General features: G+C 45.2%; 1 protein-coding gene across 7 annotated transcripts in view; it reads right to left on the bottom strand.

Annotated features, from left to right (window-relative positions):
• Positions 1 to 13,861, bottom strand: part of MAP4K3 (mitogen-activated protein kinase kinase kinase kinase 3) — a 691,402-nt gene that overhangs the window by 40,650 nt on the left and 636,891 nt on the right. The gene's annotated exons all lie outside the window — the stretch shown is intronic.

The following is a 13,861-nucleotide window of genomic DNA, read 5'->3' on the forward strand; positions in this document are numbered from 1 at the left end:
CGACACCCCCTCCCCCACTCCACACACAGCAGCCGGTATCCGACACCCCCCTATACACACAGCAGCCGGCATCCAACACCCCCTCCACACACTGACCCGAGGCTGAGCTCTCAGCTGGGGGAAGTGAGGGGCGACCACGGGCCTGACCTATACAATTTTTTCAATCTATGCCTTGCTGCTGCCGCCGCTGTACCTTGGCGCTTGGCCGCCGCTCCTGCTTACTGCCTGTTCCCCCGTGCCGCCCAGCGCATAACAGAGGAAATCCCGGTCAGCTGACCCTGTGACGTGACCGGGATTTCCTCAGCGGCGCCGTGTCTGGGAGCAGGGTAGCGCAATGACAAGCGGCTCTGCCTGTCGGGCAGCGTGTCATTGCACTCTGATGGGGCACAGCGGGCCAGGCAGGATCGGTCCGCGGGCCGCATCCGGCCCGCGGGCCGCATGTTGCCCACCCCTACACTAGAGGGATGGTTAGAGTTAGGCTGCAGTAGAGGTGGTTAGAGTTAGACACTAGAGGGAGGGTTAGAGTTTGGCTGCAGGAGCGGTGGTTAGGGTTAGACACTAGAGGGAGGGTTAGAGTTTGGCTGCAGGAGAGGTGGTTAGGGTTACACACTAGAGGGAGGGTTAGAGTTTGGCTGCAGGAGAGGTGGTTAGGGTTAGACACTAGAGGGAGGGTTAGAGTTAGGCTGCAGTAGAGGTGGTTAGAGTTAGACACTAGAGGGAGGGTTAGAGTTTGGCTGCAGGAGCGGTGGTTAGGGTTAGACACTAGAGGGAGGGTTAGAGTTAAGCTGCAGTAGAGGTGGTTAGAGTTAGACACTAGAGGGAGGGTTAGAGTTTGGCTACAGGAGAGGTGGTTAGGGTTACACACTAGAGGGAGGGTTAGAGTTTGGCTGCAGGAGAGGTGGTTAGGGTTAGACACTAGAGGGAGGGTTAGAGTTAGGCTGCAGTAGAGGTGGTTAGAGTTAGACACTAGAGGGAGGGTTAGAGTTAGGCTGCAGTAGAGGTGGTTAGAGTTAGACACTAGAGGGAGGGTTAGAGTTTGGCTGCAGGAGCGGTGGTTAGGGTTAGACACTAGAGGGAGGGTTAGAGTTTGGCTACAGGAGGGGTGGTTAGGATTACACACTAGAGGGAGGGTTAGAGTTTGGCTGCAGGAGAGGTGGTTAGGGTTAGGCACTAGAGGGATGGTTAAGGGGCCTACACACTGGGCGATGTTTTTGACCATCGATATTATATGAAAAAGCTTCTGTAGGCTAAAGCTACCTTATACCACATCCCGTCTGGTAAATGCTAGGTGCAGTTGTACAACTGGAGGTGCACAGTGGGCCCAAAAAGGATTTTGCTCTGCACTACTAATGTTTTGTAACTCCATCTAAATCAATTAGCACCAATTGGGGAGATACAAGAGGTCACAGCAAGTCAGCTAATAAATGCAGCCAGAGCTTGCTTTCTTCTGACACAATGGAAACAGATGTCTCCACCTTCTAGTAAGTACTGTATGCATACCTTCAAAGTGACCCATTGCTCTGCTCCTATTCATACCAACCTATGTTACAATTCTAATAACCTGTGCTGTATTACGGGGATACATATGATATCCCGGTAGATGGGATGCCAGTGGCCATATGACCGAGACCTGCATTCCGAAGCAGAGAATCCCCACAGGGGTCATGTAAATATGTTTACCCTCCCACCTTACCCCCAACCCTAACCCTCCCTTCCCATAGCCTAACCCAACCCCCACCCCCCCACCCCCGCCTCCATCAGTGGTGCCTAAACCTACCTCCCCCTTCCCACAGCCTAAACCTAACCCCCCCTCCCCGCAGCCTAACCCTAACCCTCGCGTTCCTTACCTTATTCTGTATTACGTTATTTATGTTAAATGGGTTTTTGTTGATTTACAACATTTAGATAAGACTAAGCTGGAAAGTAAGAAGAAAACAGTATGAAACGGATCACATTGAAACGTATAAATATGAAGTGTCCACACCTGAATACAGATGAGAGGTATCCTATTTACTCCAAGTAGATTATAAATGTATCAACTGATAATTATCCATCCTCAACCCCTTTTTTGGTATTATGAGTTCTGTCTGTCATTAATGAATTACCGTACCTTCAAAAACTTGAAAGAACCTAAACTGTGATGTATATTGCGTGTGAGGCTGTATAGAACTAGTTCAGCTGTAGAGTGCCTCACATTGAGGGTACACAGCTGATTGCCACCACACCAGTAAACTCTAATACAGGAATACACTTTACAAACTAGTATGTGCTGTATATATTATTTACATAACTTTATGAAGAAACTGCAGTTTTTGAAGCATAATATGAATTATGGCTACATGCTAACAGCCTATAACAGAAACCTTCTGCAGAAGGGTGGTATTCATGTGACCGGCGGTCGGGAGACCGACAGTCACATGACCTCCTCCAGCATCCCGACCCCTCACTATCCCGATGGTCGGCATGCCTACCAACAGGGACTATTTCCACTCGTGGGTGTCCACGATACCCATAGAGTGGGAATAGAACCCGTGGCGACCGCAGCGTGGCGAGTGCAGCGAGCCAGCAAGGGGCTTGCTGCACTCGCCCCTCCCCGCCGGGATCCCGGCGTCGGTATGCTGACCGGCGGTCAGCCATACTACACCCCTGCAGAAGACTTATTAATGCTGTAGACGGCAGTCCCCTTTATTATCAATGGGGACTACAGTCTGACACTTATGTACAAAACTCCGAAAAGTTTGGCTCTTCATAGCTTGGCCCCGTCAGTTTACACCATCCTTAGATATGCTTAAGCATTCTCGCAGGAGAGGGATCTTACACAGTCCCTCCCCCACAGCCTCTGCCTCATGATTTCACTGAGAGGGACAGTAATTATCGCTACTGGTGTCCCTGTAAATTATCTTTAGTACATAGAAGAGTAGATTTTGTTTAAAATGAAAAAGACTGTTAATAATCTTAACACTGCTACAACTATTAATACAAAGACCCCTTAGATTTAGTACCTAAAGCATCTCACAGTGTTTTTTGGTTTTAAACTTGTTCCAACTTAAAACTTCAAAAAGGAACTTTATTTTTAATTTCTTAGAAGCAAACCAAATGCACTGTTCTTTCACTCACATCTGATTATTTTATAATAGAATCCAGTCCATAGATCTACACTAAAGATCGACAGGCATTATGTCAACATGGTCAAAAGGTCTACATGTAAAAGGTAAACAGGGAAATGGTCAACACAATATAAGGTTGACACATTTTTGTTTTTTTTAGTGTTTTGTCACTTTTCTGCCACAAAAAGCCCCATTTAATGATCTGCACCCTTTTATAATATGATGCAACTCAAAATATAGGTTGTAGTGAAATCCATAGCAACAAACCAAATCAAATATTACCTTTAACAAGTATTACTACAATAGACTTTTGAAAGCTCATAGCTGATTGGCAAGTGTTACAGCATATCATTGCTCTTTGTACCACATTATTATATTCCTTAATCATTTATTAACATTTCTTTATACAGCACCAGCATAGTCTGTTGAGCTTTGGGAACCAAAAATTAATAGAAAGAGACTGGGTATTAAAAGACAGAGGGGTAAATTTACTAAAGCTTCTAAAAGTGAAAAGAGGTGATGTTGCCCAAAGCAACCAATCAAATTATCTCTATCAATTCTTTACTGCATCCTAGGAAATGATAGAGAGAATCTGATTGGTTGCTATGGGCAACATCACCTCTTTTCCCTTTTAGAAGCTTTAGTAAATTTACCCCAGAGAGAGAACAAGCCCGTATGCGTATGTAGCATGTATAGTTTGACATATGTGCCAAGCATAGACTGAGTAATATGAGTGCACTACTGTGAACTGAATATTGTAATGTTTTGGTTGCATTTCCCAGTATATGTGGGGTTACTCCATCTAACTGGCTGTATGAGGAATGGAATAGATCAAATTTAAAGAAACATAACCTAATCATCCCACTGTCATGTGCCAGTTTGAGCTATTTGATAAAAAATAAAGTTACAAACCTGCTGCCTCAGCACATGCATTAGTACATACGATCTACATAGTAACATAGTGTCTAAGGTTAAAAAAGACAATTGTCCATCGGGTTCAACCTATTTGTGGTCTCCTATGCACGATTATTTTGTATAAGATTTTGACTGAAGTTGCTGACTGCCATTCCGATGAACCCCTCTTTTTTATAATAACCATAGTGCGTGACTATGCCCCGTAACCCTGGATATCCTTATCCATTAGGAATTTATCTAACCCATTCTTAAAGGTGTTGACTGAGTTGGCCATTACAACTCCCTCAGGCAGGGAATTGCAAACACGTATCGTCCTTACCGTAAAAAAGCCTTTACGCCGTATTGTGTGGAATCTCCTCTCCTCTAACCTGAGCGAGTGTCCACGAGTTCTCTGTGTTGATCTAACCAAAAACAGGTCCTGCGCAAGATCTGTATATTGTCCCCTTATATATTTGTCAATGTTGATCATGTCCCCTCTTAATCTCCGCTTTTCCAGTGTAAACATGCCTAGTCTTGCAAGCCTTTCCTCGTATTCCAGTGTCTCCATACCCTTAATTAGTTTGGTCGCCCGCCTTTGAACCTTTTCTAGCTCCAGGATATCCTTTTTGTAGTAAGGTGCCCAGAATTATACACAGTATTCAAAGTGTGGCCTCACAAGTGATTTATATAATGGGAGTAGAATACTCTCGTCCCTAGCATCAATTCCCCGTTTTATGCATGCCAATATCTTATTAGCCTTCTTTGCTGCAGTCCTACTTTGGGTACTACTGCTTAGTTTGCTATCTATGAGGACACCTAAGTCCTTTTCCAGTACAGAATCCCCTAATTTTACCCCATTTAGTAGGTAAGTGTTATTTGTGTTCTTGTTACCACAGTGCATTACCTTACACTTGTCTGTATTGAAGCGCATTCTCCATTTCGCTGCCCAAGCTTCTAATTTAACTAAGTCATTCTGAAGCGACTCAGCATCCCCCTCCGCATTTATAACTTTACACAATTTGGTATCATCTGCAAAAATTGACACCATGCTCTCTAGACCTTCTGTTAGGTCGTTAATGAAAATACTGAACAATAGCGGTCCTAATACTGAGCCTTGCGGCACACCACTTAGCACTTCAGTCCAAGTTGAAAAAGATCCATTAACCACAACGCGCTGCTCCCTATTATCTAACCAGTTTTTGACCCAAGTGCATATTGTGCTTCCTAGCCCTGATTCTTGTAGCTTGTAGATAAGTCTCATGTGTGGTACAGTATCGAACGCTTTGGCAAAATCTAAAAAGTTTACATCCACCTCTTTACCCTGATCTAGGTTTGCGCTTACTGTTTCATAAAAGCCAAGTAAGTTGGTTTGACAGGATCTGTCCTTCATAAACCCATGTTGATTCCTTTTTATGACCTTATTGACTTCAAGGAACTTCTGAATACTATCTCTTAGAATACCTTCCAATACTTTCCCCACTATAGATGTAAGACTAACTGGTCTATAATTACCTAGTTCAGCTTTACTTCCCTTTTTGAATATAGGCACTACTTCCGCTATACGCCAGTCTTTGGGAACCATACCTGATATTACTGAATCCTTAAAGATCAAAAATAGCGGTTTTGCAAGTTCAGAATGAAGCTCTATTAGAACCCTTGGGTGAATACCATCGGGACCTGGTGACTTATTAATCTTTAAATGTTTTAATCGGTCACAGACTACTTCCTCGCTTAAATAAGTACCTATCAGTGGGATATTCTCATTATTGAGATTATATGTTAGTCCCTGAATTGGGTCCTCTCTAGTAAATACTGTTGAAAAAAGCTCATTTAGTGTGTCCGCTATGTCATTATCATTTTTGCTTAAGACTCCCAACTTGTCTTTTAAAGGGCATATACTCTCCTTCTTTAATCTCTTGCTATTACTGTATTTAAAGAATTTTTTGGGATTCGCTTTGCTTTCCTTTGCTACTAGTTTTTCAGTTTCTACTTTAGCCGCTCTTATTTCCTTTTTGCAAATTTTGTTACATTCCTTATAGTGCTGAAATGACTGCTTCCCCGTCAGATTTGTATTTTTAAAATGCTCGCCTTTTCTTGCCCATAAGTTCTTTAATCTTTTTGTTAAGCCACATCGGTTTATGATTTTTATTCCTTTTTTTTGCTGCTCGTAGGAATAAATTTGAGTGTAATTTTAGCTAGCAGGAATTTTAGTACCTCCCATTTCTCCGTAGTATTTTTTCCTAAAAACAAACCTTCCCATTCAATATCCCTGAAAAATACCCTAATCTTTTCAAAATTTGCTTTGCTTAAGTTTAGAGTCCTAGTTGAGCCAGTATAGGGCTGTTTATGGAAACTGATATTGAATGTGACCATATTGTGGTCGCCGTTTCCTATGGGTTCCCCTACTATAATACCGGATACAAAATCCCCATTGTTTGTTAATACCAGGTCTAAGATTGCATTGTACCTAGTTGGTTCCTCAATTAGTTGAACTAAGTAGTTATCATTAAGTGTGTTTAAAAACATATTGCCCCTAGCAGTATCACATGAATCATTTTTCTAGTTTATCTCTGGATAGTTAAAATCTCCCATCACTACTATGTCTCCTACTCCTGCTACTCTTTCAATTTGCTTTAGTAACAATTCCTCATCAGATGCGTTGATACCAGGCGGCCTATAGCATACACCCAATACTAACTTTTTTATTCCATTTTCTCCGCATGCAATTTCTACCCATACTGTCTCGACAGTGTCTACAGTCCCCTCCTGAATATCTTCCTGTATATCAGGTTTTAAAAACGGCTTTACGTAAAGACACACCCCTCCACCCTTTTTATTTAGTCTGTCTCTCCTAAACAGTGTATAGCCCTCTAGATTGACTGTCCAATCATGAGATTCGTCCCACCAAGTTTCAGTAATGCCTATAATAATCATACTGTTTGCTTGCTGCAAGTATTTCTAGTTCACCCTTTTTACCAGTAATGCTTCTGGCGTTTACATACATACTACTAAGATAAGTATTTTCCCTTGCGTTAGGGACATCTTTCACCTTATGTAGCACTGATGACCTGTAATCGTCACTGGTTAGTGCTTTGGTAAAATCTCTTTTAGTACCCATGTTAGTAACCTTACCGCCTGCTCTTACCCTCCCCCCAACTTCTCCCCCATTTCGTTTACTACCGCCATCCCCACTATTCTCACTGCATGACCCGTAGTTTCTAGCTAAACCCTCCCCCCAGGCTCCTAGTTTAAAATCTCCTCCAACCTTCTAACCATCCTTCTGAATGTTAGAAATTATACAGTGTACATTTATAATGGGTGTGGATTAAAATATTGACAGTTAATAGATCAACAACAGATGCTCGACAGTTAGTAGGTCAACAGGGTAAAAAACAAAACAAAAAAAAACAGTCGACATGCAAATGGTCGACACACAAAAAAAGGTTGACCCTTTTTTGGTTTTGTTATTTTAACCCTAATTCTAACCCTCCCCTAATGCCTAACCATAAACGTCCTCTTACGCAGCCTAACTCTGACCCTCCCCTTAAGTGCCTGACCCTCATGAAATATCATGAAAAACTATGTGTCGACCATTTACATTTTGACGCTTTGAATCTGTGGACCTAAATCCATGTAGATTATTTAACTGTCAACCTTTTGACCCTGTCGACCATCTGGTGTCGACCTATTGATTGTCTATTTACTATCTATTTTTCATCCAGATACCATTATATTTTTTAGGTGTACATATGTTATGCAATGTAGAATTTATTCTGCATAACGTAACATAACATTAGTGGAAAGGAATAATAGGATTTTAATACCTACCGGTAAATCCTTTTCTCTTAGTCCGTTGAGGATGCTGGGGATGCTTCAAGAACCATGGGGTATAGACGGGATCCGCAGGAGACATGGGCACTTTAAGACTTTAAAAGGGGTGTGAACTGGCTCCTCCCTCTATGTCCCTCCTCCAGACCCCAGTTATAGGAACTGTGCCCAGGGAGACGGACATTTCGAGGAAAAGGATTTATTTAATTTTAAAACTAAGGTGAGATACATACTAGCTCACACTTCAAACACGGCGTACAACATGGCATTCAACAACACCACATGCAACGGCATGACCAACCTCAGCCACAGACTGACTGTACTTAACTCAACATGAGAGTAACCAAAACCAAACTGCAGATACAGCATCCTCTACGGACTAAGAGAAAAGGATTTACCGGTAGGTATTAAAATCCTATTTTCTCATACGTCCTAGAGGATGCTGGGGATGCTTCAAGAACCATGGGGTTTATACCAAAGCTCTAGAACGGGCGGGAGAGTGCGGATGACTCTGCAGCACAGACTGACCAAACAAGAGGTCCTCCTCAGCCAGGGTATCAAACTTGTAAAACTTCGCAAAGGTGTTTGAACCCGACCAAGTAGCAGCTCGGCAAAGCTGTAATGCTGAAACCCCTCGGGCAGCCGCCCAGGATGAGCCCACCTTTCTGGTAGAATAGGCTTTCACAGATTTCGGTAACGGCAATCCTGCCGTTGAATGAGCCTGCTGAATCGTTATTACAGATCCAGCGCGCAATAGTCTGCTTAGAAGCAGGAGCCCCAATCTTGTTGGGAGCCCACAGGACAAACAGAGCCTCTGTTTTCCTAATCTGAGCCGTTCTGGCAACATAGATTTTCAAAGCTCTGACCACATCGAGAGACTTCGATTCCGCGAATGCGCCAGTAGCCACTGGCACCACAATAGGCTGGTTTACGTGAAATGATGAAACCACTTTTGGCAGAAATTGCTGACGAGTTCTCAACTCTGCTCTATCTGCATGGAAGATTAAAGACAAAGCCGCCAATTCAGATACTGTACATGCCTTGCAGATGCCAAGGCCAACAACATGACTACTTTCCAAGTAAGGAATTTTAACTCAACCTTACGGAAAGGTTCAAACCAATGAGATTGCAGGAACTGCCATACCACACTAAGATCCCACGGTGCCAGAGGCGGCACAAATGGAGGTTGGATGTGCAGCACGCCTTTCACGAAGGTCTGAACTTCTGGAAGGGAGGCCAATTCTTTCTGAAAGAAAATTCGAATTGGCCAAAATTTGTACTTTAATAGAGCCTAACTTTAGGCCCGCATCCACACCTGCTTGCAAAAAATGGAGCAAACGCCCCAGCTGAAATTCTTCCATAGGAGCCTTCTTGGACTCACACCAAGACACACATTTTCTCCAAATACGGTGGTAATGCTTTGCCGTTACTTCCTTTCTAGCCTGAAGAAGAGTGGGAATGACTTCACTGGGCATACCCTTTCTGGCTAGGATTTGGCGTTCAACCGCCATGCCGTCAAACGCAGCCGCGGTAAGTCTTGATACACGCACGGACCTTGTTGTAACAGGTCCTCCGGCAGAGGAAGAGGCCAGGGATCTTCTATGAGCAACTCCTGAAGATCTGGATATCAGGCCCTTTTTGGCCAGTCTGGAACAATGAGTATCGCCTGAACCCTTGTTCTTCTTATAATCTTTATCACCTTTGGAATGAGTGGAAGTGAAGGGAACACATAGATCGACTGAAACACCCACGGTGTCACCAGGACGTCCACCGCTATTGCTTGAGGGTCCCTCGACCTGAACAATATCTCTGAAGTTTCTTGTTGAGGCGAAACGCCATCATGTCTATTTGAGGAATTCCCCAACGACATGTCACTTCTGCAAAGACCTCTTGATGAAGACCCCACTCTCCTGGATGGAGATCGTGTCTGCTGAGGAAGTCTGCTTCCCAGTTGTCCACTCCTGCTGACAGAGCGCTTGCATGTCTTTCCGCCTCAGCCATCGCCGCTCTGCTCTTTGTTCCGCCCTGGCGGTTTATGTACGCCACTGCTGTTATGTTGTCTAACTGAATCAAGACGGTCAGACCGCGAAGATGTGGGATCCGGTCTGAAGATCGACAATATCTAGGTCGACAATGTTTAGGTCGACAGTCACTAGCTCGACATGGATGGAAGGTCGACAGGGTTTCTAGGTCGACATGTGCTAGGTCGACAGGTCTAAAGGTCGACATGAGTTTTTCACATTTTTTTTCTTTTTTTCATACTTAACGATCCACGTGGACTACGATTGGAACGGTAATCTGTGCCGAGCGAAGCGGTAGCGGAGCGAAGGCACCATGCCCGAAGCATGGCGAGTGAAGCGAGCCATGCGAGGGGACGCGGTGCACTAATTTGGGATCCCGGTCACTCTACGAAGAAAACGACACAAAAAAATATAAAATCCTCATGTCGACCTTTAGACCTGTCGACCTAGCAACCCTGTCGACCTTCCATCCATGTCGACCTAGTGGCTGTCGACCTAAACATTGTCGACCTAGATACTGTCGATTTGATGAACCACACCCGAAGATGTTCCGCTTGCAGAATGCCGTAGTAAATGGCCCTTAATTCCAGAATGTTTATATGCAGACAAGTTTCCTGGCTTGACCATTTTCCCTTAAAGTTTCTCCCCTGTGTGACTGCTCCCCAGCCTCGGAGACTTGCATCTGTGGTCACCAGGATCCAATCCTGAATCCCGAACCTGCGTCCCTCCAGAAGGTGAGAACTGTGCAGCCACCACAGAAGGGAGATCCTGGTCCTGGAAGATAGGATTATTTTCCGGTGCATGTCCAGGTGAGACCCGGACCACTTGTCCAACTGGTCCCACTGAAACACCCTGGCACGGAACCTATCGTACGGAATGGCCTCGTAGGCCACCACCATCTTCCCCAGCAACCGAGTGCATTGAAGAACTGACACCTTTGCTGGTTTAGAATCTGTTTTACCATGTTCTGTAACTCCAGAGCCTTTTCCACTGAAAGAAAAACTCTCTGTAATTCTGTATCCAGAATCATACCCAGGAACGACAGATGTGTCGTCGGAACCAACTGTGATTTTGGCAAGTTTAAAAGCCAACCATATTGTTGCAGAATCGTCAGTGAGAGCGCAACATTTTTCTGCAATTGCTCCTTGGATCTCGCCTTTATGAGGAGATCGTCCTAGTACGGGATAATTGTAATTCCCAGATTGCGCAGGAGAACCATCATTTCCACCATAACCTTGGTGAAAATCCTTGGTGCTGTGGACAGACTAAACGGTAACGTCTGAAATTGGTATTGACAATCCTGAACAGCAAACCTCAGGTATGCCTGATGTGGAGGATATATGGGAACGTGCATCCTTTATGTCGACCGACACCATAAAATCCCCCTCCTCCAGACTGGAGATCACTGCTCGGAGAGATTCCATCTTGAATTTGATTTTTTTCAGAAAGAAATTGAGGGATTTTAGGTTCAGAATTGGTCTGACTGAGCCATCCGGCTTCGGGATCACGAACAGACTCGAATAAAAACCCTCCCCCTGTTGTGACGGGGGAACTGTGACAATGACCTGATTTTGACACAGCTTTAGCAATGCAGCGCATACTACCTCCCTTTCTAGATGAGAAGCTGGCAAGGCCGATTTGAAAAATCGGTGAAGGGGCACGTCTTGAAACTCTAATTTGTACCCTTGGGTTACTATTTCTAATATCCAAGGATCCAGGTCCGAGTGCACCCAGACCTGACTGAAGAGTTTGAGACGTGCCCCCACCGGTGCAGACTCCCGCAGAGGAGCCCCAGCGTTATGCGGTGGATTTGGTAGAAGCCGGAGAGGACTTCTGCTCTTGGGAACTTGCCACAGCCTGTGACCTTTTTCCCCTTCCTCTTGCAGCAAGGAAGGAGGACCCTCGTCCTTTTTTGAATTTATTGGGCCGAAAGGACTGCATCTGATAGTGGGGCGTTTTCTTCTGTTGTGCAGGAACATAAGGCAAAAATGACGACTTACCAGAGGTAGCCGTAGATACCAGGTCCGTGAGGCCGTCACCAAATAAGACACTACCGTTAAATGGTAAAGACTCCATCGGCTTCTTAGATTCAGCATCAGCATTCCATTGATGAATCCACAATGCTCTCCTAGCTGAGACTGCCATGGCATTGGCCCTTGATCCCAAAAGGCCAATATCCCTTACAGCTTCTTTTAAATATGCTGCAGTGTCCCTGATATGACCCAGAGTCAAAAGCACGCTATCCCTGTCCAGGGTATCTATCTCAGATGACAAGTTATCTGCCCACTTTTCAATAGCGCTACTCACCCATTCCGAATCAACGGCAGGCCTGAGTAGCGAACCCGTAGTGACATAAATGGATTTTAGTGTATTTTCCTGCTTACGATACGCAGGATCCTTTAGGGCTGCCGTGTCAGGAGACGGAAGTGCCACCTTTTTGGATAGACGCGATAGAGCTTTGTCCACCGTGGGGGTTGACTCCCACTTTTCCCTGTCCCCAAAAGGAAACAGATATGCCACTGGAATTCTTTTGGGAACCTGTACCTTCTTGTTAGGATTTTCCCAAGCCTTTTCAAAAAGAGCATTCAGTTCATGAGAGGGAGGAAAAGTTACCTCAGGTTTCTTTCCTTTATACATACAGACCCTTCTATCAGCAACCGCAGGGTCCTCCGTTATATGCAACACTTCTTTTATTGCCACAATCATGTACTGAATGCTCTTAGCCAGTTTAGGATTCAATCTGGCATCACTATAGTCGACACTGTAATCAGAGTCCGTGTCGGTATCCGTATCTGTTATCTGGGTAAATGCACGTTCCTGTGACCCCGAAGAGGCCTGGGCTTGTGACAATGCATCTTCCATGGATTTCCTCCATGTCTGGTTCTTAGACTCAGATTTTTATAATCTCTTAGTCAACCGAGCCACATTTGCATTCAAAACACTCAACATATTTACCCAATCAGCCGTCGGCAGTGCCGACACGGTCATTCCCACAGCCTTTTCTGTCCCCAATCCAGCCTCCTCCTGGGAAGAGCACTCAGCCTCAGACATGTCGACACACACGTACCGACACCCACAACCACACTGGGGCTATAGGAGACAGACCCACAACAAAGCCTGTTGGGGAAACACAGAGGGCGTTCTGCCAGCTCACAACCCAGCGCCTATCCCGGTTCTGAAGCGAGTAAACTATTGCCCAGACCTGTTAGCGCTTTTCTTATCAAATAATTTAGCACCAAATCTCTTGTGCCCCCCCCCCCCCCCCCCCCCCCCCCGTTTTGCACCGTGTTACTTGTACAGCAGTGTGGGAGGCCAGGCTCAGCATCTCTGCAGCTTCTGTGAAGAGAAAATGGTGCTGGTCAGAGCTGTGAGGGCTAAGCCATGCCCCCTTAATGGCGTGCTTCAGTCCCGCTTTATTTTGCATATTTATACTGGCGGGGTCTGTAATTAGTGCCCAGGCACTTTATACACTTCTGCCAGTCGTATTTTTGAGGATTTATGCTGCCCAGAAAGCCCCCCCTGCGCCCTTCAGTGCCGTTCTGTATGTGGGAGCATGGCATGCAGCGCGGTACCTCAAAAGCCGTCTTCGGCCGTCACTGAAGTCTTCTGATCTTCTTTTACTCACCAGGCTTCTGTCTTCTGTGACGGTGCGGCTCTGGGAACGAGCAGCTAGGCGCACCAAGTGATCAAACCCTCTGGAGCTAATGGTGTCCAGTAGCCTAAGAAGCAGAGCCTTTGAACTCAGAGAAGTAGGTCTGCTTCTCTCCCCTCAGTCCCACGATGCAGGGACCCTGTTGCCAGCAATGATCCCTGAAAATAACAAACCTAACAAAGTCTTTTTTCTGAGAAAATCTGGAGAGCTCCTCAGTGTGCATCCAGTTTCACTGGGCACAGAATCTAACTGGGGTCTGGAGGAGGGGCATAGAGGGAGAAGCCAGTTCACACCCCTTTTAAAGTGCCCATGTCTCCTGCGGATCCCGTCTATACCCCATGGTTCTTGTAGCATCCCCA

This window comes from Pseudophryne corroboree, chromosome 4 (assembly GCF_028390025.1).
Source record: "Pseudophryne corroboree isolate aPseCor3 chromosome 4, aPseCor3.hap2, whole genome shotgun sequence".
NCBI lineage: Eukaryota > Metazoa > Chordata > Amphibia > Anura > Myobatrachidae > Pseudophryne > Pseudophryne corroboree.